The sequence below is a fragment of the Mauremys mutica genome, chromosome 4 (genome assembly GCF_020497125.1).
Source record: "Mauremys mutica isolate MM-2020 ecotype Southern chromosome 4, ASM2049712v1, whole genome shotgun sequence".
NCBI lineage: Eukaryota > Metazoa > Chordata > Testudines > Geoemydidae > Mauremys > Mauremys mutica.
In genome coordinates this window covers 114,413,653-114,440,748 of record NC_059075.1, presented here as the reverse complement: position 1 = coordinate 114,440,748, position 27,096 = coordinate 114,413,653, and the positions used below count along the sequence as shown (strand labels likewise).

General features: G+C 50.8%; 1 pseudogene; it reads left to right on the top strand.

Moving 5' to 3' along the window:
- The window catches only part of LOC123369017, a 322,921-nt pseudogene that overhangs the window by 150,766 nt on the left and 145,059 nt on the right, over positions 1-27,096 (top strand).

The window sequence follows — 27,096 nt, the reverse complement described above, 5'->3', positions numbered from 1 at the left end:
TATGAACTCTGAAACCTAATGATTGCAATGTTAATATTGTTAGCTATTTTTACAGTTATGTTGTCAACACAAATAGATCTGCGTCAGAAAATGTACTAGGGCTGTCAAGCGATTTAAAATATTAATCGTAATTAATCACACAATTAAAAATATTAATCGCAATTAATCGCATTGTTAAACAATAATAGAATACCATTTATATAAATATTTCTGGATGTTTTCTACATTTTCAAATATATTGATTTCAATTATAACACAGAATACAAAGTGTACAGTGCTCACTTTATTTTTGATGACAAATATTTGCACTGTAAAAAACAAGAGAAATAATATTTTTCAATTCACCTAATAAAAGTACTGTAGTGCAATCTCTTTATCATGAAAGTTGAACTTACAAATATAGAATTATGTACAGAAAATAACTGCATTCAAAAATAAAACAATGGAAAACTTTAGATCCTGCAAGTCCACTCAGTCCTACTTCTTGTTCAGCCAATTGCTCAGACAAACAAGTTTGTTTATATTTACAGGCGATAATGCTGCCCGCTTCTTATTTACAATGTCACTTGACAGTGAGAATAGGTGTTCGCCTGGCACTGTTGTAGCCAGTGTCACAAGATATTTACATGCCAGATGCACTAAAGATTCATATGTCCCTTTGTAAGTTGCATCGCCTGGCTTACCACCGCTAGGGGCGATGGTGAGCTAGTCTTTCCCTGGCTGGCTTGAGCCCCGCCCAGTCTCAGAGAATCAGTGGCAGGGGGGACGCCGGCGAATGTCTGCGGCGCGCCCCTCAGGCAGGGGAGCGCGGCAGGGGTCTGTAGCACCCCCTCAGGCAGGGGAGCGCCGGCAAGAGTCTGTGGCGCGCCCCTCAAGCAGGGGAGCACCGGCAAGAGTCTGTGGCGCGCCCCTCAAGCAGGGGAGCGCCGGCAAGAGTCTGTGGCGCGCCCCTCAGGCAGGGGAGCGCCGGCAAGAGTCTGTAGCGCGCCCCTCAGTCAGGGGAGCGCCGGCAAGAGTCTGTAGCGCGCCCCTCAGGCAGGGGAGCGCCGGCAAGAGTCTGTAGCGCGCCCCTCAAGCAGGGGAGCGCCGGCAAGAGTCTGTAGCGCTGTCGGGACCCAGTTCCTCCAGTTCACTCGGGTAGACCGCTGCTGGCAGCTCAAGCTCTCCCCCCGGCTCAGGCTCTTCCAGTTTCTCGGGGTACTCGGCGGCAGGCAGTCCTGGTGAGCCCCGTCCTTCCTCCAGCTCAGGTTTTCCCTGGTCCAGGGCCTCCCCTGGGGTGGCAGCAAGGTCTGAAGGGAGCAGCGTGCAGTCTGCATCTGCCTCCCTCCCTGGTGCTGCCCTCACTGAGCTAAGGGCCCTGCCCTTTGTACTTCCTGTTCCACCCCTCCCCTTCCGGGGGGTGGAACAAGCTTGGCCTGGCCCCGCCCACTCAAGTTGAGAGAGTGGCTGTTTACCCTCAGGCTCGGAGGGAAGCCACCCTGGCTCCCTACACCCTTCATTCTTCAGTCACCATTCCAGGGGACATGCGTCCATGCTGATGATAGTTCTGCTCAATAACGATTCAAAGCAGTACAATCCGATGCATGTTCAACTTTCTGCTGGTGGCATCTGACTCAGATAATGAAAATTATTTTCTTTTTTGGTGGTTCGGGTTCTGTAGTTTCTGCATCGGAGTGTTGTTCCTTTAAGATTTCTGAAAGCATGCTCCATACCTCATCCTTCTCAGATTTTGGAAGGCACTTCAGATTCTTAAACCTTGGGGTCGAATGCTGTAGCTATCTTTAGAAATCTCACATTGGTGCCTTCTTTGTGTTTTGTCAATTCTGCAGTGAAATTATTCTTAAATAGAACAACATGTGCTGGGTCATCACCCGAGACTGCTATAACATGAAATATATGGCAGCATGTGGGTAAAACCAAGCAGGAGATATACAATTCTCTCCCAAGGACTTGAGTCACAAATTTAGTTAACACCAGGGCCAGTGCAACCACTAGGTGAACTAGGCAGCCACCTAGGGCGCCTAGTGGTTGAGGGTGCCTAAAAGCCTGCTCAGGCGAGGAGGTGGAGTAGAGGTGAGCTAGGGTGGGGGTCCGTGGGGAGGGCTGCCCGCAGTAACGGGGGAGCGCACAGGGGAACGGCTCCCTGCCCCAGATCACCTCCACTCTGCCTCCTCTGCTGAGCACACAGCCCCAGCTCTAATTCTCCTCCAATTGGTGCCACAAGCCTGGGAGGGGAGCTGGTGTGCTCAGGGGAGGAGAGCTGGGGCGGGCTCCCCATGCGATGTTAGCTGCTGCGGAGGGGACGGGGTCAGCTGTCGCAGAGTGGGGGGAGGGCTCCCCAGGCGGGTTAGCTACCGCAGAGTGGGAGGGGGCTCCCCAGGCGAGGTTAGCTGCCGTAGAGTGCGGGGGGCTCCCCAGGCAGGGTTAGCTTCGGGGGGGTAGCTACTGCGAGGGGGGCTTCCCGGGTTGGGGGGTGGCAGGTTGGGTTAGCTGCCACGGCGGGCAGGGTTAGCTGCTGCGGGTGGGGGGGGCTCCTCTGGTGGGAGGGGTGGGTAGGCGTGGTTAGCTGCCGTGAGGCGGGCAGCGTGTGGGGTTAGCTGGGTTGGGGGGTGGCACAAGGTGGAAGTTTCGCCTAGGGTGCAAACTTCCTTGCACTGGCCCTGGTTAACACATATTTTTAACAAGCATCATCAGCATAGAAGCATGTCCTCTTGAATGATGGCTGAAGCATGAAGGGGCATATGAATGTTTAGCATATCTGGCAATAAATACCCTGCAATGCAGGCTACAAATGTGCAATGCAAATCGTAGAACTGGAAGGGACCTCGAGAGGTCATCTAGTCCAGTCCCCTGCACTCATGGCAGGACTAAGTATTATCTAGATCATTCCTGACAGGTGTTTGTCTAACCTGCTCTTAAAAATCTCCAATTATGCAGATTCTTCTTCGAGTGATTGCTCATATGCATTCCAGTTAGGTGTGTGCGCGCCGTGTGCACGCTTGTCGGAAGATTTTTACCCTAGCAACACTCGGTGGGTCAGCTGGGCGCCCCCTGGAGTGGCGCCGCTATAGCGCCAGATATATACCCCTGCCGACCCATCCGCTCCTCAGTTCCTTCTTACCACCCGTGACGGTCGTTGGAACAGTGGAGTGCGGCATCGCTGTCCTCCACAACCCTAGCTTCTCGCTCTTGTTTCTACCTTGTTGTGTATATAGTTCAACTTTAGTATAGTTAGAGTTAGTTTACTAGTTGAGTTGTAGTTAGTATATAGTTCACTGGGGAACTGGGGGACTAGCCCCCTTTTTCCCTGACCCGGTGCGGGCTCATGCCCAAGGCACCGGGGTTTAAGCCGTGCTCGGCCAGCCAGAAGCCGATACCGGTTGGAGACCCTCACGAATCTTGCCTGAGGTGCTTAGGAGAGTCTCACCTTCCTGATAAGTGCCGCATTTGCAAGTCGTTCAAGCCCAGAACAAAAAAGGAGCGGGACTTTCACTTAAAGCAGCTCCTAATGGAGTCGGCACTTAGCCCTACGGCACCGGCACCGACCGCACAGCAGTCTGCATCGGTGAGGAGCGTACCTTCGGCACCAGCTCACTCCGGCACCGATGCCCAGCACCGACAACAGCCGGCACCAGTTCCCTGGCACCGTTCCCTCTCCCCCTTGGGGAAACACAAGGCGGCGTCGACTTCGTCCTCCAAAAAGGACCATACGTCCAGGCCCGTACGCCGAACTCCGGCACCACCAGCTCCGGCACCACCACTCCAAGCTCCTCCTAGCGCGGCACCGTCGACTCCGGCACCGCAAGGGCCGTCAAGTCCGGTACCACTCTGCTCCCCGGTTCACACCACGGTGGAGCTGGCTCTCCCATCAACTCCTGAGACTTTTTCGACGGCAAGAGAGCTGATTGTGCTGACGGAGCCAAGACAGCCTCAACCCCCGGCACCGCCGGTGCGGGTTGTCAAGTCAGTTGGCAAGCCGGCCATAATGAGGCCTCCTTCCCCTGACCACCAGGAGAAACGTCACTCCAGATCTCGATCTCGGAGACGTTCCCGCTCACTCCGCTGTCGATCCCGGCACCGCTCGCAGTCCCGGTACCACTCTCCATCGCGGTACCGGTCGTACTCGTGGAGACGCTCACGATCCCGGTCGCCGGACAGACGTTATCGGCACTGGTCCGGCTCTCGGTACCACTCTCGGTACCGCTCGTCCCGCAGCCATTCTCACCATAGAGACTCGAGATCCCGGTCGACCTCCCGGCACCAGCACGGGAGATGGTCCTGATCTCACTCCCGGCACCGACAAGACCGGTACCATTCACTGGTACCGTCCCGGGACCGAACAGCTGGATCGGCGGCACCGTCACACGGCTTCTCGGCACCGCCATGGCCTTCGAGACAACCATCCGTCTCCTCCCACGCCGGCAGTGCTCCTTACCAGCAGACCGAGCAAGGCCAGGACCAAGGCCCTCCTCAATGGGCTTTCTGGACCCCGTGGGCGTACCACGAGACGCAAGGTGCCCCATTCGCGGCTCAGCGCTCGGGGCCCTCCGACCATCGAGCTCCAGAAGCCACGATTAGCAGGCCTCCTCCCATGGACACGGAAGAGGCACCACTGGCATCCGAGGAACCTGAAGCTCCTCTCGCTGCAGACACTCCTCCGCCGCTCACTGACCCACCACAGGACCCTCTGGTACCGGGCCTCTCCTCCTCCTCCCCGATGAGGCAGTTGCAGGAACATCCTCCTCGGGTCCTCCTCCTATTGACCTTCGGGCGCATCAGGACTTATTAAGGAGGGTAGCTCAAAATATGAACCTGCTGGTTGAGGAGGTAGCAGAAGTAGAGGACATATTGACAGCGGATGCCCCCCACCGAGTGGCCCTGCCGTTTATACGTACCATTCAAAACAATGCAGATTACCATATGGCAGTCCCCGGCCTCCATCCCACCAACTGCTCGGGGAGTGGAAAGAAAATACATGGTCCCATCAAAGGGCTATGAGTATCTGTACACTCACCCTGCTCCCTGCTCGCTGGTAGTCCAATCTGTCAACGAGCGTGAACGACATGGCCAGCAGGCGCCGGCTCCTAAGGCGAAGGAGGCGAAGCGCATGGACCTTCTAGGCCGTAAGATCTACTCGGCTGGCGGTCTTCAAATTAGGATGGCCAACCAGCAGGCCCTTCTAAGCCGCTACAGCTTTAATACATGGGTGTCTGTAGGCAAGTTCACCGAGCTTCTGCCACAAGACTCCCATCCTGAGTTCATGGCCCTTTTGGAAGAGGGTAAAAAAGTGGCCAGAACTGCCCTTCAGGCCTCTTTGGACTCAGCGGACTCGGCGGCCAGAACCCTGGCCTCTGGTATAACAATGAGGCGCATATCATGGCTCCAAGCCTCGACTCTCCCACCTGAATTACAACAAACAATTCAGGATCTGCCCTTTGATGGTCAGGGTCTCTTTTCGGAGAAAACCGACCCAAGGCTGCAGAGTCTCAAGGACAACCGCATTACGATGTGCTCGTTGGGCATGCACACCCCGGTGACCCAACGTAGGTCCTTCCGGCCCCAGCCGTACCGCCCCTACAATCAGCCCAGGCCGCGACCAGACACCAGGCGTCGTGGCAGGGTGAATCGGCGAAGGCAGTCGAGCAACCAGGGGAACCAAACCCAACCGTCCCCAAAACCAGCTTCGGGGTCGAAGCAGAACTTTTGATGGGACGCCCGAGGACGGCCCACCAGTTTCCCTACCAGATCCTTCCCCATCTTTTTCCAACCATCTCTCCCGTTTCCTCTCTGCTTGGTCCCAGATATCATCCGACAGCTGGGTCCTCCGCACGGTGGAAGCGGGATACCACCTCCAGTTTGTTTCTCCCCCTCCCTCCCACCCACCCTACCCGTCCCTCTTCAGGGACCCCTCTCACGAGCAATTCCTCTTGCAAGAGGTCGAGACTCTCTTGAGTCTGGGTGCCATAGAGGAGGTGCCAGAAGGCATGAGGGGCAGGGGGTTTTATTCCCGCTATTTCCTAATCCCCAAGGCAAAGGGAGGTCTACAACCAATCCTAGACCTGCGAGAGCTCAACAGATTTATGGTAAAGCTCAAGTTCCGCATGGTAACCCTGGGGACCATTATCCCTTCCCTGGATCCGGGAGACTGGTATGCCGCCCTCGACATGAAGGACGCGTACTTCCATATTGCCATTTACCCACCTCATCGATGCTACCTTCGCTTTGCCGTCAACCACCAGCACTACCAATTCACGGTGCTCCCCTTCGGCTTCTCTACGGCGCCGAGGGTCTTCACCAAGTGCATGGCTGTGGTTGCTGCAGCCCTCCGCCATTGTCGGATACACATCTACCCGTACCTCGACGACTGGCTGGTTCGCGGGACTTCCCAACAGCAGGTGTCTCAGCACATGAGTGTGGTCACAGGCCTCTTCCGCAGGCTAGGCCTTATGGTCAACGCCGAAAAGTCGACATTGACTCCAACGCAGAGGATAGAGTTCATTGGGGCAGTTCTGGACTCCAATCTGGCCAGAGCCTGCCTCCCTCTGCCCCGGTTCCACGCCATGGCTTCGATCATTCGAAGCTTCCAGTCCTTCCCGACAATGTCGGTGCGCACCTGCCTCAGCCTACTAGGTCACATGGCCTCATGCACTTTCGTGACCCCGTACGCGAAGCTCAGGCTTCGAAGTTTCCAAACGTAGCTCGCGTCCATATACCTCCCGCACAGGGACAATATAGACACGGTGGTCACGATTCCCAGCTCAGTCCTCGACTCCCTCAACTGGTGGTTAGACCCAGCGGTGGTATGCGTGGGAGTCCCGTTCCACCCTCCCCAACCCTCCGTAGCGCTGACCACAGACGCCTCGTCCTTGGGGTGGGGTGCCCACCTCGGCAACTTACACACTCAGGGCCTCTGGTCACCCCACGAGCTGGCCTTACATATCAACGTCAGGGAGCTGAGGGCAGTCCGCCTGGCGTGCCAGATGTTCCGAATCCATCTACAAGGCCGCTGTGTATCCGTGTTCACGGACAACACAACGACAATGTTCTACATAAACAAGCAGGGCAGGGCGCATTCCTCCCTACTTTGCCAAGAAGCCATCCAACTGTGGGACTTCTGCATAGCCCACTCTATCCATTTAGTAGCGTCCTTTCTCCCGGGAGTACAGAACACCCTGGCAGATCGCCTCAGCAGGTCATTCCTGTCTCACGAATGGTCGATCCGTCCTGATGTCATCCACACAGTTTTCCAGAGGTGGGGCTTTCCCCAAGTAGACCTCTTTGCCTCCAAAGAGAACAGGAAATGCCACAGGTTCTGCTCCTACCAGGGACGCTCCCCGGGCTCCCTTTCAGACACCTTTCTCCTCCCGTGGACAAGGCACCTGCTGTATGCCTTTCCACCATTTCCCCTCATTCACAGAGTGCTGCTCAAGCTCCGGAGGGACAGAGCCAACCTTATTCTCATTGCTCCAGCATGGCCGAGGCAGCATTGGTACACCCTGCTGTTCGACCTTTCAGTGGCGGAACCAATTCCCCTGCCGCTATGGCCGGATCTCATAACGCAGGACTTCGGCAGGCTTCACCACCCGGACCTGCAGTCCCTTCACCTCACGGCTTGGCTCCTCTGTTGAGTCCACGGGTTGACTCAGGCGGAGCGGCGTTGTTCTGCTGCAGTACAGCAGGTGCTTATGGGGAGCAGGAAACCTTCCACTAGGTCGACTTACCTCGCCAAGTGGAAGCGTTTCGCCCACTGGTGCACTCAGAATGGCTTCGATCCTCACCTGGTGTCTATTCCAAAGATATTAGACTACCTTTGGTCCCTCAAGGAGCAGGGCCTCGCGGTCTCCTCCTTAAAGGTGTGCACCTGGCAGCCATTTCGGCCTTCCGACCCAGCGAGGGTGGCCGTTCTATTTTTTCTAACCAGATGGTTTCCCTGTTCCTTAAGGGACTAGAACGATTGTACCCACAGATCCAGCGCCCGGCCCCTACCTGGGACTTAAACCTGGTATTAGCCAAACTTATGGGGGCCCCTTTCGAGCCTATGGCCACGTGTTCCCTTTTATATCTTTCCTGGAAGACGGCCTTCCTCGTCGCTATCACTTCGGCGAGGCGAGTCTCAGAACTTCGCGCCCTGATGGCGGACCTGCCTTATACAGTCTTCCACAAAGACAAGGTGCACCTCCGACCACACCCCTCCTTCCTCACCAAGGTGGTGTCTGCTTTTCATGTAAACCAGGACATCTTCCTCCCTGTTTTTTTCCCGAAACCGCACTCATCGCGCCGGGAACAACAGCTTCATACTTTGGACGTCCGTAGGGCTCTAGCTTTTTATATAGAGCAGATGAAACCCTTTCGGCGGTCACCCCAGCTCTTTGTGGCAGTAGCGGACCGCATGAAGGGCATGCCAGTCTCATCCCAGCGGATCTTGTCTTGGGTGACATCCTGTATCAAGACATGCTACGAGCTTGCTCATGTTCAGGCTAGCCACCTTACTGCTCACTCTACAAGGGCACAGGCCTCCTCTGCCGCCTTCCTGGCCCATGTCCCCATCCAGGAAATCTGTCGGGCAGCTACCTGGTCTTCCGTTCACACCTTTGCTTCCCACTACACATTGGTACAACAATCCAGAGATGATGCAGCCTTCGGCTCAGCCATCTTACATTCTGCCACGTCTCACTCTGACCCCACTGCCTAGGTAAGGCTTGGGAATCACCTAACTGGAATGCATATGAGCAGTCACTCGAAGAAGAAAAGACGGTTACTCACCATTGTAACTGTTGTTCTTCGAGATGTGTTGCTTATCCATTCCAGACCCGCCCTCCTTCCCCACTGTCGGAGTAGCCGGCAAGAAGGAACTGAGGAGCGGATGGGTCGGCAGGGGTATATATCTGGCGCGATAGCGGCGCCACTCCAGGGGGCGCCCAACCTACCCACTGAGTGTTGCTAGGGTAAAAATCTTCCGACGAGCGTGCACGCAGCGCGCATGCACCTAACTGTAATGGATCTGAACAACACATCTCGAAGAACAACAGTTACAACGGTGAGTACCCGTCTTTTCCACAACCTCCCTAAGCAATTTATTCCAGTGCTTAACCACCCTGACAGTTAGGATTTTTTTCCTAATGTCCAACCTAAACCTCCCTTGCTGCAATTTAAGCCCATTGCTTCTTGTCCTATCCTCAGAGGTTAAGAAAAACAGTTTCTCTTCCTCCTCCTTGTAACACCACCTTTTACATACTTGAAAACTGTTATCATGTCCTCTCTGTCTTTTTTTTTTTCAGACTAGACAAACCCAATTTTTTCAATCTTCCCTTATAGGTCATGTTTTCCAGACCATTAATTATTTTTGTCGCTCCTCTCTGGATTCTCTCCAATTTGTCCACATCCTTCCTGTGGCACCCAGAACTGGACACCATACCCAGTTGATGCCTAATCAGTGCAGAGTATAGCAGAAGAATTACTTCTCTTTTCTTGCTTACAACACTCCTGATGATACATCCCAGAAGGACGTTCGGGTTTTTTTGCAACAGTGTTACACTGTTGACTCATATTTAGTTTGCGGTCCACCATGACCCCCAGATCCCTTTCCACAGTACTCCTTCCTATGCAGTCATTTCCCATTTTGTATGTGTGCAAGTGATTGTTCCTTCCTAAATGGAGTACTTTGCATTTGTCCTTACTGAATTTCATTTCTCCAGTTTATCCAGATAATTTTGAATTATAATCCTATCCTTGAAAGCACTTGCAACCCCTCCCATCTTGGTATCATTTGCAAACCTTATAAGTATACTCGTACAACACAACATTCTGTGATGTGGTCATCTGTACACACTTTCTCTAAGCATTATTCCATCACTCAGGCTTCTTGTGCTGATGCAAACTTTGGCAAGTTGGTACTTTGTTGTTCAATTCAGAAATCCCACCAATTACAAGAGAACTGCTGATGAGTCACCTGGAGTAGAATGTATATATGCATAATCTCTTGAAGGAGGAAAAAAACATTACTCACCTGTACAGTAACTGTTGTTCCTTAAGATGTTTTTGCCGCCCCAAGCAAAAAAAATTGTGGCTGCCCCCCATCCCAGTCCTGGGCTCCCCCCCGTACCTCCCTGCTGCCCAAGCCCTGGGCTCCTCCCCACCCACACCCCCTGCCGCCTCAGTGCTGGGCTTCCTCCTTTCCCCCACCACCAGTGCCCCCCCACACCTCCTGCCACCCCAGCCCTGGGCTCTCCCCCCGCCACCTGCACCCTTCTTCCGCCGCAGCCCTGGGTCACTGGTAACTCACTCCCAGGGCAGGTCATTCAGCAGGAATTTTGGATGTGCACAGAACACAAACAGGATTGGTTCCCATATGGTTACAGAACTGCAGTAAAGTGGAACAATTTTCAGCTTGTGTATTTGGAGGATATCAGGATGCATATTATAAGACTGTCCTCCATAAATGAGGAAAAGTTGAGGTGCCTTTATTATTCTTTTGTTCCACTCTTTCTTTCTATGGGGAATTTGCCAATGCAATATCACTGTCTTTCTTTTAAACAAACAAACAAACAAAAAAAAGGCAATGGCTGTTGAAAATAGCAATTCCAGTCCTAATAACCACTGGGAAGCATTTCTTGCTCATATTTATCCTACTTTTTATACAGCAAGTTACAGTGGATCAGTATATTTGATTTGAGAGAAATAAGTAACAGCTGCCCAAACTTTGTTTGAGCACTCCTGAATTTTGAGGTGATCAAATCTGGAAGGCAGGTGCTGGGGGTGTGTGTGTGGGGGGTGGTTGTGGGCTCCGTGGGGGAGCACGGCAGCATGTATGCAGCAGCATGTCTGGAGCTGCGCGGAGCTAGACACGCTGGTCTGAGTGGCACAGTAAGGGGGCTGGGGGTTGGAGAAGGGGTAGGAGGTTCCAGGGGGGCAGTCAAGGGACAGGGAGCAGGGGGGGTTGGATGGGGTGGAGGTTCTTGGGGGCAGTCAGGGGATAGTCAGCGGTTGGATAGGCATGGGAGTCCCAGGGGTTTGTCAGGGGACAGGTAGGGAGTGGGGTCCTGGGGGGAAGTTGGGGGGGTCTCAGGAGGGGGCAGTTGGGGACAAGGAGAAGGGAAGCTTAGATATGGGGTGGAGTCCTGGGGGGAAGTTAGGGGCAGGGGTCCCAGGAGGGGGCAATCAGGGGACAAGGAGCAGCGGCGCTTAGATAGGGGGTGGGGTCCTGTGGGGTAGTTAGGGGCAGGGGTCCCGGGAGGGGGCAATCAGGGGACAGGGAGCGGGGCGGGAGTTGGATGGGTTGGGGTTTCTGTGGAGGGCAGTCAGAGGGAGTGGGTGGTGGCAGGGTGGGGCTTCCCTCCCCCTGAAGTGTCCTGTTTTTTTAATATTAACATATGGTCTCTCTACCATTCACAGCACTCACAGCAGGGTGCTGCATGAGGTCCCCCTCCTTCCTTTCCAGTTGGTAGTGGCCAAGGGAATGCTCCGAAATGTAGTTCTTTCCCTGCTCCAGGGCTGGTTCTATAGGCAGGGAGCTAACCAAGGAACTACAGCTCCCAGAGCCCCCTGTTGGTTCTCAGCTCCCAAGCTCGATCCCTGCCAGCTGCCGCCCCTGCAAATGGGCTGCCCCAAGCAGGTGCTTGCTTTGCTAGTGCATAGAGCTGCACCTGCCGAACAGTTCTGCTGGTAAAAGTTTCTGACTCCAGTGCTTTGGAAGCACATATATCTGAATGTACATGTGCACAATGCATCTCGAAAAACATTACTGTCATGGTAAATAACCATTTTTTGGGTGAACAGTGCCTTAGATATTTCATTAGTATATAATAGCTTAATTTACATAAACTGTTACTTAGAAAAATTGTAATTATTAGTTACAATTAACTATTATTAATGGGGGGAGGGATAGCTCAGTGGTTTGAGCATTGGCCTGCTAAATCCAGGGTTGTGAATTCAATCCTTGAGGGGGGCCACTTAGGGACCTGGGGCAAAATCAGTACTTGGTCCTGCTAGTGAAGGCAGGGGGCTGGACTTGATGACCTTTCAGGGTCCCTTCCAGTTCTGAGATAGGTATATCTCTATATATTTTTGTATTGTTAAATTACATACTTATTACTAGAATATCAACTAATTAGTGTACTATTGTTTCAATTAATTTCTTGCTGAAATATATAGAAAATCCATATTCACCTGTTTTTAGACAAAACAAATGTAATGTCATAATAAAAAATTCCTAAAATTATTTTCTCAACTTTTTTTTCCAGGAACAAGATTCTGAAGCTGTGTCACCATATAGTATTTATGGATGAATTTGAGTACACAAGTTGCATTATAACATTATTGAATTTAATTCCCATTCTAATAGATTTTACACATCTAGATGAAACATATATTAAACAACTAAAAATCTGTTACTACTATTTCATCAGTTTGTATATACTGGAGGCATCATTAAAGGTACTTATGAATTATATTTTTCCCATGAATGATAATGCTTCTTGTTGTGTTTTCTTAGAAATGCAAAATTCTATTTAATTATAGATGCCTACAGATATTTTACAAAAGGGATTCTCTGTTATAAAAGTCAATGGCTTCTTCTATTACATTAATTCTTAAATGTTCTTCTATTATATTAATGAAGTTTTCTTTAGATTAATATGAATTTTTCCACACCACAGTATAAAATCATTAACTTTTTTCTGAACTTGTTAATGAATGATTCTTGCTTTTTGCATAGAGCTGCACTATTATGTCTTGTGCTTTGTGTATGACGGCTTAGATATACTCTGTATTGCTTAGTCGTGAAAGTATTGAGTTGCTTCCTCCGAGACAACAGTCACATGTTTGTAAGAGACCTACTGATAAAGAAAGGGGGAGTAATTTTTATCCCAACTTATATTTGCTAGTTTCCGAACATTGAGCTTCAGTATCAGCACAATCTTCAAGTGGTCTCTGCAAGTTCTCACTTTTGGGATGAGCTGGTGATGCAGTTCTGATAATGGAACATTTCATATCAGTGCCATTAGTTATGTTCTTCTTCAAGTGCTTGCTCATGTCGATTCCATTCTAGGTGTGCGCGCGCCCATGTGCATGGCTGTCGGAGATTTTTGCCTTAGCAGTACCCATAGGGCCACCTGTGGCACCCTCTGGAGTTCTGCACTCATGCTTTGGTATATCTTGCAGCGCCGGCCTTATGCCCTCTCAGTTCCTTCTTACCACCCATGATGATCAGTTGGAGCACCTTTCTTGCTTAGCAAGAGCTAGCAGTTTCTCCTTTTTGAATTTCATGCCTTAGGGTCTTTGTACATAGTTTGCATTTGGTAGTGTTAAGTAGTTGTTAAGTACAGTAACTCCTCATTTAACGTTGTAGTTATGTTCCTGAAAAATGAGACTTTAAGTGAAATGATGTTAAGTGAATCCAATTTCCCCATAAGAATTAATGTAAATAGGGGAGTTAGGTTCCAGGGCAGCTTCTCCTACTCTGCAAGCACCGGGGCGGGGGAGCTCAATCCTCAGCCTACCCACTCCACCCCTTTCCCTTGACCCACCTCTTCTCCCCCCCACCTCCTCCCCCTTTACTTCACACACTGCGTCCTGGCAGCACGGCCAGTGGCCAATGCAGTGGCCGTATTGGAGCACGTGGGGCATACCAGTGATGATGATGCCCCTTTCACAGTACTCCTCGGTGGCTGCATCAGAGCAGCGGTTGGTGGCTCGACCGGTGCCGGGCCCGGTACCGAAAGCCTATTCTGAGGTCAGCGCGGAGGAACCTGTGCCCACCCCTAAGCCTCCTTCTCTGCCAGTGGTTGAGACTCCGGTACCTCCACCAGTGGTCCAGTCTTCCTCGTCATTCCTGGATGAGGCAGTCGCAGGACCTTCCAGAGCTAGCTTGACAGATGGCTTTAGGGAGCCTCAAGCCCTTTTCCGGCGCATGGCCGACAACTTTGGGCTTCAGGTGCAGGAGATGGCAGAGCAGGGAGGACACCATCTTCAATGTCCTCTTGGTTTCTATGCCCGTCCAGGTCACCCTGCCTGTACATGACAGGGTCCTCAAGATAGCCAGGACCCTGTGGCAGACCCCCTCCTCCATCCCTCCCACCTCGAAATGGGCTGAGAAAAAGTACTTTGTGCCAGCCAAAGATTTTGAATACCTTTATACCCACCCACCCTGGGCTTGCTGGTTGTGTCTGCAGCCAACGAGGACAAGCAGGTTTCCACCGTCTCAACTCCCAAAAGCAAAGAGGCTGAAAAACTCAATTTATTTGGGAGAAAAAATTATTTGATCGCCAACCTGCAATTCCGGATGGTGAACCATCAGGCCCTGCTGAGCTGGTAGAATTTTAATCTCTGTGACAATCTTAAGAAGTTCCAGGAATCCCTCCCTCAAGGTCTAGCCCAAGAGTTTAGCACCCTAATAGAGGAGGGTACTGTGGTGGCCAGATGTTCTCTGCAGATGGCATGGGTCACATCAGTGGTGGTCATGTGATGCAGCTCCTGGCTCCAAACAGCAGACATCTACCAGGAGATGCAGGCCCCGTTCCAGAACTTCCCTTTTGACAGAGTTGGTCTGTTCTCCAATCAAACAGATGCCAGGCTGCATGAGTTGAAGGACACTGGGGCTACCCTTCACTCATTGGGCATGAACATGCCGCAATCAGCCAGGAAGCCCTTTCAGCCACCACTGTCGCCAAGACCCTGGCAAGATCCCATCAGTGATCTACAAGGAGAAGGGATGCTGGTTTTAGTCATCGTCACCCTTTTTCCTCCCACTCGCCAGCCTAGTCCGGACCTGCCAAACACCCAGGGAGCCTGAAGTGATCATTTTGAGGGTGCACCCGAGAGAGATGCCCCTGTCAGTCAACCGGATCCTACCCACCTTTTCCTCAACCACCCCTCTCTCTACTGCTCAGCCTGGTTGCGGCTTACGGCAGACCACTGGGTCCTGGACATAGTAGCTTGTGGCTATACCCTGCAACACTAGGCTGCCCCTCCATCCTGTCCCCACCCCACTTTCCCGTCCCTCTTCAGGGACCCTTCTCATGAGCAACTCTTCGTTCAGGAGGTCGAGAAGCTCCTGGGCTTGGGGGCTGTGGAGGAGGTTCCTCGGGACATGGAAGAGGATTCTACTCCTGCTACTTCCTAATCCCAAAGGCAAAAGGGGGCCTCAGACCCATCCTGGACTTGCGTGGCCTCAACAAGTCTCTCAAGAAGTTGAAATTCGGCATGATCTCCCTGGTCTCTATCATTCCTTCCCTGGATCCGGGGGACTGGTATGCCGATCTTGACTTAAAGGACGCTTACTTTCATATCTCCATATTCCCAGGGCACAGGCATTTCCTGCATTTCATAGTAGCTGGGTGCCACTTCCAGTTCATCTGGGCAAGCTCAACACGCAGGGCCGCTGGCTCCACAACCATTTGGCCCTTCATATCAATGTCAAGGAGCTCAGAGCAGTTCACCTGGCCTGCCTGGCGTTCTTGCCCCACCTGAAGGGCAGGGTGGTTTGGGTCCTGATGGACAATACAGCCGCAATGTATTACATCAACAGGCAGAGAAGCACCAGGTCTTTGGCCCTTTGTTGGGAGATGCTCAGCCTCTGGGGCTTTTGTATGTGGCATGACATTCATCTGGTAGCCGCCCACTTGCCCGGAACCAGGAATGTCCTGGCAGATCACCTCAGCAGGAACTTTTTGTCTTGCTACAAATGGTCATTTCATCCCGAGGTGGTCAGCCTAATCTTCTGCAGGTGGGGGACTCCCCAGGTGCACCTGTTTGCTTCCAGGCAGAACAGAAAGTGTCATGTATTCTGATCTCTGCAGGGCAGGGACAAGGGCTCCCTGTCAGATGCCTTCCTGGTGCCATGGTTGGGAGCGCTGATGTACGCCTTCCCGCTGATTCTGTTGATCCACAAGGTCCTGCTAAAGGTGAAGCAAGACAATGCATCAGTTATCCTCATAGCCCCAGCATCTAAATTTCCTGTAAGCCATGCGGCTGGACAGCAGGCTATTTAGCACCACACAGTCACTTGTGGAACCTGCTCAGCCATCCTGCCGGGGGAGGAGCGCGCCATAGGCACCAACTTCCCCCATAGTCGGGGGGTGCTCAATCCCCCCTTCCGCCCCAGGCCCTGCCCCCACTCACCCCCTTCCCCCATGTCCCCTCCCCGCCTCCTGTCCCAAGTGCACCCTGTCCCTGCTCCTCCCCCTCCCTCCTGTAGCTTCCTACGTGCCACAAAACAGCTATTCGTGGTGGGTAGGAGGCACTGGGAGGAGCTGGTCAGCGGGGCCACCAGCAGGTGAGGGGCAGGAGGAACTTGGCTGCTGGTACATGCTACTGAGCAGCAGCTGCTAATTTTTCTCTGTGAGTGCTCCAGCCCTGGAGCACCCATGGAGTTGGTGCCTATAGGGTGCCCCTCCCCCAGCCCCAACTCAGCCCCAGACCTGCTGCGGCCAGGGGAGGGGCGGCCCAAACCTAGCCCCGGCCTGGACCTGCCATGGCTGGGGTGCCTATCCCGCGGCCCCAGCCCCGGAAGTGCTGCAGTGGGGAGAGGCACCTCTCCCCACCAGCCCAAGTCCTGCTGCAGCTTAGGGGAGTCCTATCTTCCTGCTGTAGCCCCGAAGCACCCTTCTGCACACCAAACCCCTCATTCCCAGCCCCCCACCAGAGCACACACCCACTGCTGGAGTCTTCACCCTATGCACCCCAACCCTCTGCCCCAGCCCTGAGCGCCTCATCCCTGACCCCACCCAAGGGCACACACCCCCAGCCGGAGCCATCAAACCCCTGCACCCTCTGCCCCAGCCCTGAGCCCCCTCCCACACTCCAAACCCCTTGGCCCCACCCTCACCACATACATTTTCTTATGTGCACCAATATGAAGGTGATGTGTCACACATCACTCCATATTGGTTCACATAACAAAATTCATTCTGCACATGTGAAGGAAAAATTAGAGGGAACACTGCCCAGCGTGGCCTTGTCGACACTGGTTTGGCATGCCGCTGAATCTTTCAGCAGTCACTCCATTGCAGCTACCTCTCTGGATGGATCTGCTGTCCCAGAACCACGGTAATCTACTGCACCAGAACCTGGCGTCACTGCACTTGACAGCTTGGCTGCTGTGTGGCTAAATATGGATGAACGGGAGTGCTCCGCTGGTGTCCAACAGGTACTGCTGGGCAGCAGGAAACCTTCCACCAGGGCTATCTATGTGGCAAAGGGCAAGTGGTTCATGTGTTGGGCCTCAGACCGATACATTTGTGTGGAAGAGGCCTCGCTGCAGGACATCCTGGACTATTTACTGCATCTTAAGCTCCAGGGCATGTCGCTATCTTCGATCAAGGTATACCAGTCAGCCATTTCAGCATTCCACCCTCCATTTCAAGGCTGATTGGTCTTCGCCCATCTCATGACAGTGCAGTTCCTGAAAAGTTTGGAGCACCTTAACCCACATCTCCAGGACCCTGTCCCCCCTTGGGACCTGAATCTTGTGCTGTCGAGGCTCATGGGTCCCCCCCCTTTGAACTCTTGGCTTCCTGCCCCCTCCTGCTTCTCTCCTGGAAGGTCTCCTTCTTGGTTGCTATAACATTGGCCTGTAGGGTGTCTGAGATCAGGGTGCTCATGTCCGAGTCGCCTTGTACAGTCTTCTATAAGGACAAGGTCCATCTGTGTCCATACCCGGCTTTTCTGCCCAAGGTCATCTCCCAGTTCCACACTGGTCAAGACATTTACTTACCAGTCCTTTGTCCAAAACCTAATACAATGGATGAGGAATGCAGGCTGCATACCCTGACTGTCAGGCAGGTGCTGGCCTTCTACATTGATAGAACAAAGCAGTTCCATAAGTCAATGCAGTTGTTCATTGCTGTCACTGACAGGATGAAAGGTTGCCCAGTGTCAGCCCAGAGAATCTCATCTTGGACCACGGCCTGCAGCTGCTACTGCTATGAGCTAGCAAAGGTGCTCCTGCTGGATATCGTGACAGCTCATTTGTCTAGGGCGCAGGCATCAGCAGCAGCCTTCCTGGCGCATGTGCTGATCCAAGAGATCTGTTGGGGTGCCACCTGGTCATCCAGCCACACATTGGCGTTGCACTACACAGTGACCCAGCACTCTTGAGATAATACTGGCTTTGGCAGAGCAGTGCTGCAAGCAGCAAGACTCTGAACTCTGAGTCCACATCTGCTGATTGTGCTTGTGAGTCACCTAGAATGGAATTGACATGAGCAAGTACTCGAAGAAGAAAAACAGTTACCTGCCTTTCATAACTGTTGTTCTTGGAGATGTCCATTCCATTACCTGCCCTCCTGCCCCTCTGTCAGAGTTGTTGGCAAGATGGTACTGAGAGAGCGTAGGGCCGGCGGTGCCTGATATACCGCAGCATGAGCGCGGAACTCCAGAGGGTGCCAAGCCAGCCCTACTGGTATTGCTAAGGCCAAAATCTCAGACGGCTGCGCACGTGGGCGTGTGCATACCTAGATTGGAATTGACATGAGCAGCACATCTTGAACAACAGTTACGAAAGGTGGGTAACCAGTTTTTCTCATGCCCCATGTTGTTCTTGATCATTCTCAGAACCAGGTTATAGAAGGGGTGTGACACTTAAGACACATCAGTTCCTTCCCACTGTGGCTGGTTTTCTTTATTTGTTTTTATTTTTTAAGAGTTATTGTTTGTTTTCTATTAGTTTTGGGGTTCCTGGCAACAGTATTGGCACTTGGATCCTGTGGTGTAGATCCAAAGGGGAAAAGGCCAGGATTCAAAATATAGGCCTGTTGTCCTGCTGTATTCTCCATTTTAAATCTTAGAGGAGGCTTGCCTGGGAGAAGGGCATTTTTCCTCACCTAATCCCTCGCCTTCCTAATCTGCAGCACCTTCACCCCAAGATTTTATAATGAATACTTAAGCAAACTCCAAGCCTCACTGCCCTAGGAGGCCCTGGCAGTAAACTCTCTGGATTCGAATCCATTAAACGATCTGTAAGTAAAATCAGACTGTATCAGCCTACAATGTCTTGGAGGGCAAAAACAATCTAAAACTCTTCATAAGGCACTGCCCTCCACTCCTGGAGTGGTATCAAATCCTTCAGTACAGAAGGATCTGAAGCCCCTACCTGTGTGGAGGATGCCATTTTGCTCTATGTACAGTGCATGGGAGGTCATGCTGTGTGGAGGACACCATACTGTAGAGCAAAATGGCACTCTCCACACAAGTAGGGTACCAAAATTGAGTTTTACAAGAGGCTCCCAATGGACAGATGCCTCCACTGGTGACTGGGGTCACCAAAGCCCTCTTTTTGATAGCGTTGCCCTCAGAATATTTAGCGACACAGAGTGGGGGAGACCAGGAACTCGTGCAAGACAGCTCAAATGGGCACTGCTATGATTAAACGTTCCAGTGTCAGAGCTGTACCATTGACATATCCCAAGAGTGGGAATGTGTAGAGTCCATCTTGAAGAACTCCAGTTACAAGGGAATAAACTTCATATTTTCAATAAAATAATTATCCGTTGAAAAAAATGGAATGGAACATGGTAAATTGGAAAGTCTTGAGATTTTTTCTGACCTTCTAATCATGTCTTGAAAGTAGAGCTAAGTGGGAAACAGCTTTCCTATTTCCATGAAAAAAATTGAGATTTTGAAAAATTTCCCTTCCACATCAGGATGACCCTGAGACCTTTTGATATTTTTCACAAAAAAATCAGAGCAAGATACCCCAGAATAACCAATAGTCCTTTGGCTATGGCGCCACTCTAGGGTGCAGGAGACATGGCAGAACCAAATTCATGTCCTTGTTCTGCCTGATTTGGAGGAGGGATGTGAACGCAGATCTCCCACATCCTGAGTGAATGCCTTATCCTGTGGGATACAGTCAGTTTGTCACTCTTTTCTATTGGAGCTGTTCCACTTTAAATATTTATATAAATATTCATTGTGCTAGAAAGAGATAGTGTCCTAGGTAGGGGGAAGGATTCCCCCCAGTATTCATCTCTGAAGTGACTGGCCCATGAATAACTCAGCTGCTCCTGCTGTGTTCTGGAGCCAGAATTTAAGTCTTAAACAGTTTACATATCTGTTTCAATCTGCCTCCCTGCAGTTGCAGAAAGGTAATACTTCAAAGGTTACCTTTGAGACCAGAAGGGCTAGAAATATGTTGTTTGTTTTTTAGTTAAAGGTTTTAATTCTGCATAAATTGGTTGGTAAGACCTATGGGGAATTTTATGCACTGTTAATAGATGGATGAGTGGATTTGTCAAGCCTGGGTAGTGTTAAAAGATGCATTATAATTGTTTTCAGATTTGAGTAAAAGCTTAATATATTCTCTTGTTTTATAATGTAAATGATGTAATGAGTCTAAATAAATACTTTGTTTCTTTTTAATAACAGGCTTTAGCCATGGGGAAGGCTTACATCTTTCATCATTGGAATCAGTTTGAACTAGTGTTGAGTCTGAACTTTTCATGAGTTTAAACTTAATCCAGACTTGATGTCTCTGTCTGAAACTTTTAATCAAGGCTCTGACCTGCGAACTACTCCTGACACCTCCCCCCTCCCAATAAGTAGTCATATCCTCCTTTGTCTTTTCTAATTTACATTTTAACCTGTTTTATCCTGTAGAATCTTGATTGATTATGCATGACCATTATGATCTGTTAATCACTTTGTTTACTTCTGTGTATAAACATTGATGCTCACCCCTAATAAACTTGCCACACTTACTCCGAAGCTTTGCTCTTAAGCTAAGGATGGTGTGAGCCCGTTGATCAACGAATTATTGTCTGGTCTCTGACAGTTTTCTGAGCCCTATACCAACTCCGCACAAACTCGGGTGCTGGAGAGGTGAGTAGGACTTGCTTTTTACCTAACAATTTGGGGGCTCGTCCGGGATTCCTTCTGGTGCGGTGCCTCTGTCCAGTGGTCAGACCACTCATATACGAATTGGCAGGCGCCACGGGAGATTTCTCCCAGCCAATTCAATATTGAGGGGTCGTGTACTGGACAGCAGGATAAACGCCAGTTGGAGGGCTCCTGTCAGACACCATGGGTCAAGGGACTAGCGTGCCTCTTGAGAGTCCGCTGGGGATTGTAAATAAGTTATGGAATGAAGGGAAACTCCCAGTACAGACAGGAATGTCTAGGAGGAAGTTGTACACACTGTGTGTAAGGAATTGGACTGGGTATACCGCGGTATTGGCCGACCCGGAGATGAGGTGGCCTTCGTATGGCTCTTTCGAACAGGCTGCCTTAAGAGGAGTAAGGAGCCAGATCGAAAAAGACCATCCGGGACAGTTATGTTACTGGTTTTGTTGGGACACAGCAGCAGAGCTGTGGAAATCTTTAAAAATTATGGCAGTCAGGTATTCTTCCGAGAGTGAACCCCCTCCATGTTATTTCAATGAAGGGTGTAAACCACGGCGTGTTTTAACTCGTCAGTTGGTCCCCACTGCACCTGCCCCTATTCCTCAGCAAGGGGACTCTCTCCAGGGCGCAGAGGGGAATCTGCAGGACTCCAGATTGGAATCTCTGCAGAGGGATAAGGAGGAAATGGAGGGGCACACCTCGGGAGGAGTTTTGCATGAAAAAAAAAAAAAGGGAAAGTAGTAAAAAGAAAGAGAAAAAGGAAGAATATAAGTTAATGGCTTTAGCTTTTCGCGGTGGTATTCGAGGCAGAAGCCGTGACCGTGGCAGGGGATTTCAGGGTGCTCGGGGAAGAGGGTCCTGGCAACCCCAGCCACCAGGAAATTGTTTTCAGTGCGGACAACCCGGTCACTTTAAACGTGAATGCCCCTGGGGACGCCCAGAGGGTCCGGTCGCATCCGCAGATACTTACACCAGGGACGAATACACTCCTGCACCAGCAGCCCAGCCCGTTCCTCAGGCCTGGATCAACTACGGGCAACAGCAACAGCTGCAGCGAACTCAGCCTTCTCAATGACGGTACCCCGGGGGCGAAGGCAAACAATGTGATGGTCTTATTTCCTTAATGTCTTTAGCCGGCTCTTTCCTCACTTTCTCCCCTCCCAGCAAAGAGCCTCATCTAACCCTTTCAGTCCAGGGACTGCCTGTCTGTTTCCTCATTGATACTGGAGCTACTTTCTCTCTTTTAAATCATGCCCCCTCTCCCTGGCTATCCTCTGAGGTTAAAACTGCAACTGGGGTGGAAGGCAATCCACAGTCTCTGGGACTCACTTTGCCTCTAAATGTTATTTATGCTGATAAATGTTTTTCTCACCGTTTTCTTTTTTCCCCAGCTTGTCCGATCCCTTTGATGGGCCGGGATTTACTCTGTAAGCTTGAGGCTACTTTAACCTGCACTCCTGAAGGGGTAGGATTATTAATGACAGTGTTAGGAGATTCGGCCCTAACTCAGGGTAATTGGGAAAACCCCCCCTCTCTCTCCCCTGACCTCACTGACTTGCCTTCAACCCTCTGGGGAATTTCTGACACTGATGTTGGCCTGCTCCTTTTGGCAGAGCCAGTAAGGATTCAAGTGAAGCCCTCCTTAGCCCCCCCGTCAGTCCCCCAATACCCCCTGTCGCTGGAAGCCCGGGAAGGCATCCGCCCCATTGTCGAGGGATTCATTGCACAAAAGCTAGTCCGCCCTCAGCGCACTCCCTGTAATACCCCTATACTGCCTGTCAAAAAGCCTCCTAAAAAGGACGGAGACCCTATTCGTTGGCGCTTTGTACAGGATCTACGGGTTATTAATCAGTATGTGGTCCCTCTTCATGCAGTAGTTCCTGATCCAGCTACTATCATCAGCCAAATCCCCTGGGATGCTGAGTGGTTCACTGTTATTGACTTAAAATCAGCCTTTTTCAGCATTCCTGTGCAACCTTCACCTGGGAGGGACAAAGTTATGTCTGGCAACGACTTCCTCAAGGCTACAGAGACAGCCCCACGATTTTCAGCCAATGCCTCCGCCACGACTTGGAAGGCTTCACCAGTCCGCAGGGATCCACGTTAGTCCTATACGTAGATGACATCCTACTAGGTAACCGCGAAGAAGCCGCCCTCCGCATCGATGGTAAGGCACTTTTATTATACCTACACACCAGAGGCCACAAGGTAGACCCTAACAAGATTCAGTGGGTCTCACAGAAGGTCCGATATCTGGGCTTCCTGTTAACCCCAGAGGGGAGACAAATGGACCCAGCCCGCATAAAGACTATCCAAAACTGCCCTCTGCCAAACACCAAGAAACAACTTCGAGGTTTCTTAGGATTAATTGGCTTCTGTCGACCTTGGTTGCCGTCCTGCGGGGAGTTGAGCAAACCGCTCCACCGACTGACTGCTAACCTTGCTCCTGACCCTTTGCAGTGGTCCCCAGACACGATTCAAGCCTTTCAGTTACTCAAGGACAGTGTGGCCTCCTCCATGTCTCTCCGCCCCCCCCAATTACAGCAAACCCTTTCACCTTTTTGTCCACGAGAGGGGCGGAATTGCTAGTGGCGTCCTTACCCAGCTGAGCGGGCCCCACCATTTCCCGCTTGCTTTTTACTCCCAGCAGATCGACCCTGTCGCTCAGGGAACCCCATCCTGCACCCGGACTCTGGCAGCAGCTGCCCTGCTGATCACAAAGGCAAAGAGCCTGACCCTGGGTCATTTTACCACGGTCTGGACCTCTCATGCCTTGTCAGCCCTTCTGCGTAGGGGCACGACCCAAGTCTTTTCGGCCCATCGTCAGCAGCAGCTAGAGGCCGAACTCCTAGAAGACACTAACCTAATTTTTGAAAGGTGTGGGCCCCTTAATCCAGCTACCTTGCTTCCTGACCTGCCAGTCCTCCAGGATCAGCACGATTGTGTGGAAGTAGTTCATAGCATCTTACAGATAAGGAACAACCTGTTTGACGTGCCACTGGACAACCCTGATTGCATCCTCTTCTCGGACGGAAGCTCCTTCTATGTTGATGGCAAGCGTTTCACCGGTTATGCAGTCACCTCTGAATGGGACATTCAAGAGGCCGCCTCACTGCCAGGCAACTGGGGAGCCCAAGCCGCCGAACTCTACGCCCTGGCCCGAGCTTGCCAGTTGGCCGCTGGTAAGACCGTTACCATTTTTACTGATAGCAAGTATGCTTTTACCCCGTACCAGTACCCGCTGAACTACAGTCGTGGGAGAGCCTCGGAGCCACTCTGGTCAAAGGGACCTGGCTTATGCCGGATGGCCGAGCCTGCCTCCCTCGCTCCACATACCCCGTGGCAGTTCGCTGGCACCATGATAAGGGGGGTCACTACGGCACACACGCCCTTGTGGACACCATCGCTCGCTTTTGGTATGCTCCAGGCATTCAACCCTACTGCCTGTCAATAGTGAAAGCATGCAGCACATGTCAGCGAAATGGACCTGCTCCGCCTCTTAACAAAATTAAGGGTGGAAGACCGCCACCTGCTGCTCCATTTCAACATCTTCAAATTGACTTTGCAGATATGCCAAAGGCTTTTGGGAAAAAGCACCTCCTTGTTTTGGTTTGCCCTCTGACTTCATGGGTCGAAGCTTTTCCTACTGCTAATTGTACTGCTGCCACAGTGGCGAAGATCCTCCTTAGAGACATTGTACCCCGTTTTGGCATCCCTCTCATACTTGATTCAGATCGCGGACCCCACTTTACTGGTAATGTCCTTGGCCATTTAGAACAAGGACTGGGCATTTCACACTCCTTTCATACACCCTACCAACCCCAGTCTAGCGGGAAAGTTGAGCGTATGAATAGGGAGCTTAAGCTTACATTGGCTAAATACTGTCAGGAAACAGGGTTAAACTGGCCTCAGGTACTTCCCTTGGTCCTGTTTCACCTTCGCACTCGCCCAACCCGTGTATTGGGATTATCCCCCTTTGAACTGCTCTATGGACACCCCCCTTTCAAAGGCGGGGCGCTACCACGTGCTGATGTTTCACTATTGGGAGGGGATCATATGACCGCGTGCCAGTTTCTCTCCCTACAGGCTCGCCTCCGTACCCTTTGGAAAGCCTCACAGTTTTCCCAGACCGTGCCGCTGGAAGAACAGATCCACCCGTTCCAACCAGGGGACTTCGTCTGGGCCAAAAAGTTCGTTCGTGGCGACGCCCTCCAGCCGAGGTTTACTGGACCCCACCAGGTTCTTTTAACAACCCAGACTGCAGTGTTCCTGGAAGGACGCAAATCCTGGATCCACCACTCCCACGTCAAGCCAGCCGTAGTGGACCACAGTGACGGACCAGCAGCTCTTGCCACCACTAAGGATACTGCCTCTGACCAGTGGACCAGCTTACCTCTTTCAGACATCAGACTTAAATTGACTCGAAAAAAATGAGAGGACCTTTTATTCTGACAACTGTATGTTTTTTATTATGCCTTTTTAGTTTATTTTCTGCTTATAAAGATAATGCTTTTATTAGATATTCCCACGAGGTTAAAACTCGTATTTTAGGAAATAGAAGTAATTGCTGGGTATGTACTCAATTTCCAGTAAATGCAGAACAGGGACTCCCCTTCACACCCATTCCCCTGACCACTGCTAATATGACTTGGATGCCACCGGCTAGAATAAAAGATCCAGTCCAACACAATCTTACATGGGACAAAACAGGAGTGCCAATTAACAGATATCTCAGGGTAACCAATCAGACAGGATCACTGTGTTTTGTTAAAGAAAAAGGGTCAACTTTTGTGGGAACCAGTAAATGCAACATGTATTTTAATGGCACCGCCTTTAGTAAAAACCTTGGCTTCAAGCCTTGTACATCCCACTTATCCCATATGTAAATCCCCCACAAGCCTTCAGAGTCAGCTTTTAAGAAACCCTGCTCAGATCACGAGGGTGTCCAACTAATTGTTAAGGGATATACAATTGCCTTCTACAACTGCTCAAGCAGTACTACACTGCACTTTAAAAACACCACTACCAAATTGTGCCTCTGCGGTTCGCACAACGACCCCTCTGCGTTACCAGGGGAACAGTGGTCCAACGGGTGGTGGGTTACCTCCTACTTTGAGAAATGGAATACCCGAAACGCAATGTATGGAACACACCAGCCACCTTATGATTGGTGGGGAGCCTTATGGAATTGGCTGCCTGGATTTGGGTGGGTTAAAAAACTCTTGGTGGGTATTGTTGGGGCCATAGTAATCCTTATAATACTGTGTTGCTACATCCAGTGTGTCCCCTCCCTCATAAACTCATGTGGGTCAGTTTATTCTTTTCCTACTTCAGCCAAAGGCCTTACTCTCTTTGAGTTGGCCCAGGCTGAAATTGCCAAGCGGCCCTTGGCTCCTTAAAATGGGGTGTAGCGTTTGGTAAATAATTATCCCAAAGCTACAAATGGAGGAATGTTGAGTCTGAACTTTTCATGAGTTTAAACTTAATCCAGACTTGATGTCTCTGTCTGAAACTTTTAATCAAGGCTCTGACCTGCGAACTACTCCTGACACCTCCCCCCTCCCAATAAGTAGTCATATCCTCCTTTGTCTTTTCTAATTTACATTTTAACCTGTTTTATCCTGTAGAATCTTGATTGATTATGCATGACCATTATGATCTGTTAATCACTTTGTTTACTTCTGTGTATAAACATTGATGCTCACCCCTAATAAACTTGCCACACTTACTCCGAAGCTTTGCTCTTAAGCTAAGGATGGTGTGAGCCCGTTGATCAACGAATTATTGTCTGGTCTCTGACAGTTTTCTGAGCCCTATACCAACTCCGCACAAACTCGGGTGCTGGAGAGGTGAGTAGGACTTGCTTTTTACCTAACACTAGTAATCATAATAGTTGGACTCATAGATATCATGATTATTAATATCTTTAAGCCACTTCACCCAGCATATCATATGATTAAGACTATCAGGGTATTCCGAATCATTCGCCTTATTAGAGTTCTGCGTCTTTTGAAGGTAAAGATAAAAAATTTTTATAACTTTTAACAAGGAACTATAAAAGCATGCAGCTTTGTATTTTATTTTTAGGTTCAGGAAAATAAAATGTAAACCAAATTCTTAAATGTTATTGTTTTAAATCTGAGTGGCTCCTCCTTGATGTGACATCCCCTTATGTGCTTTGCTGGTGATATCTCACAGCATGCTGCACTGAGAGCATAGGAGTATGTGGAATGCTTATAGATCTAAGATAAAACCATGTTT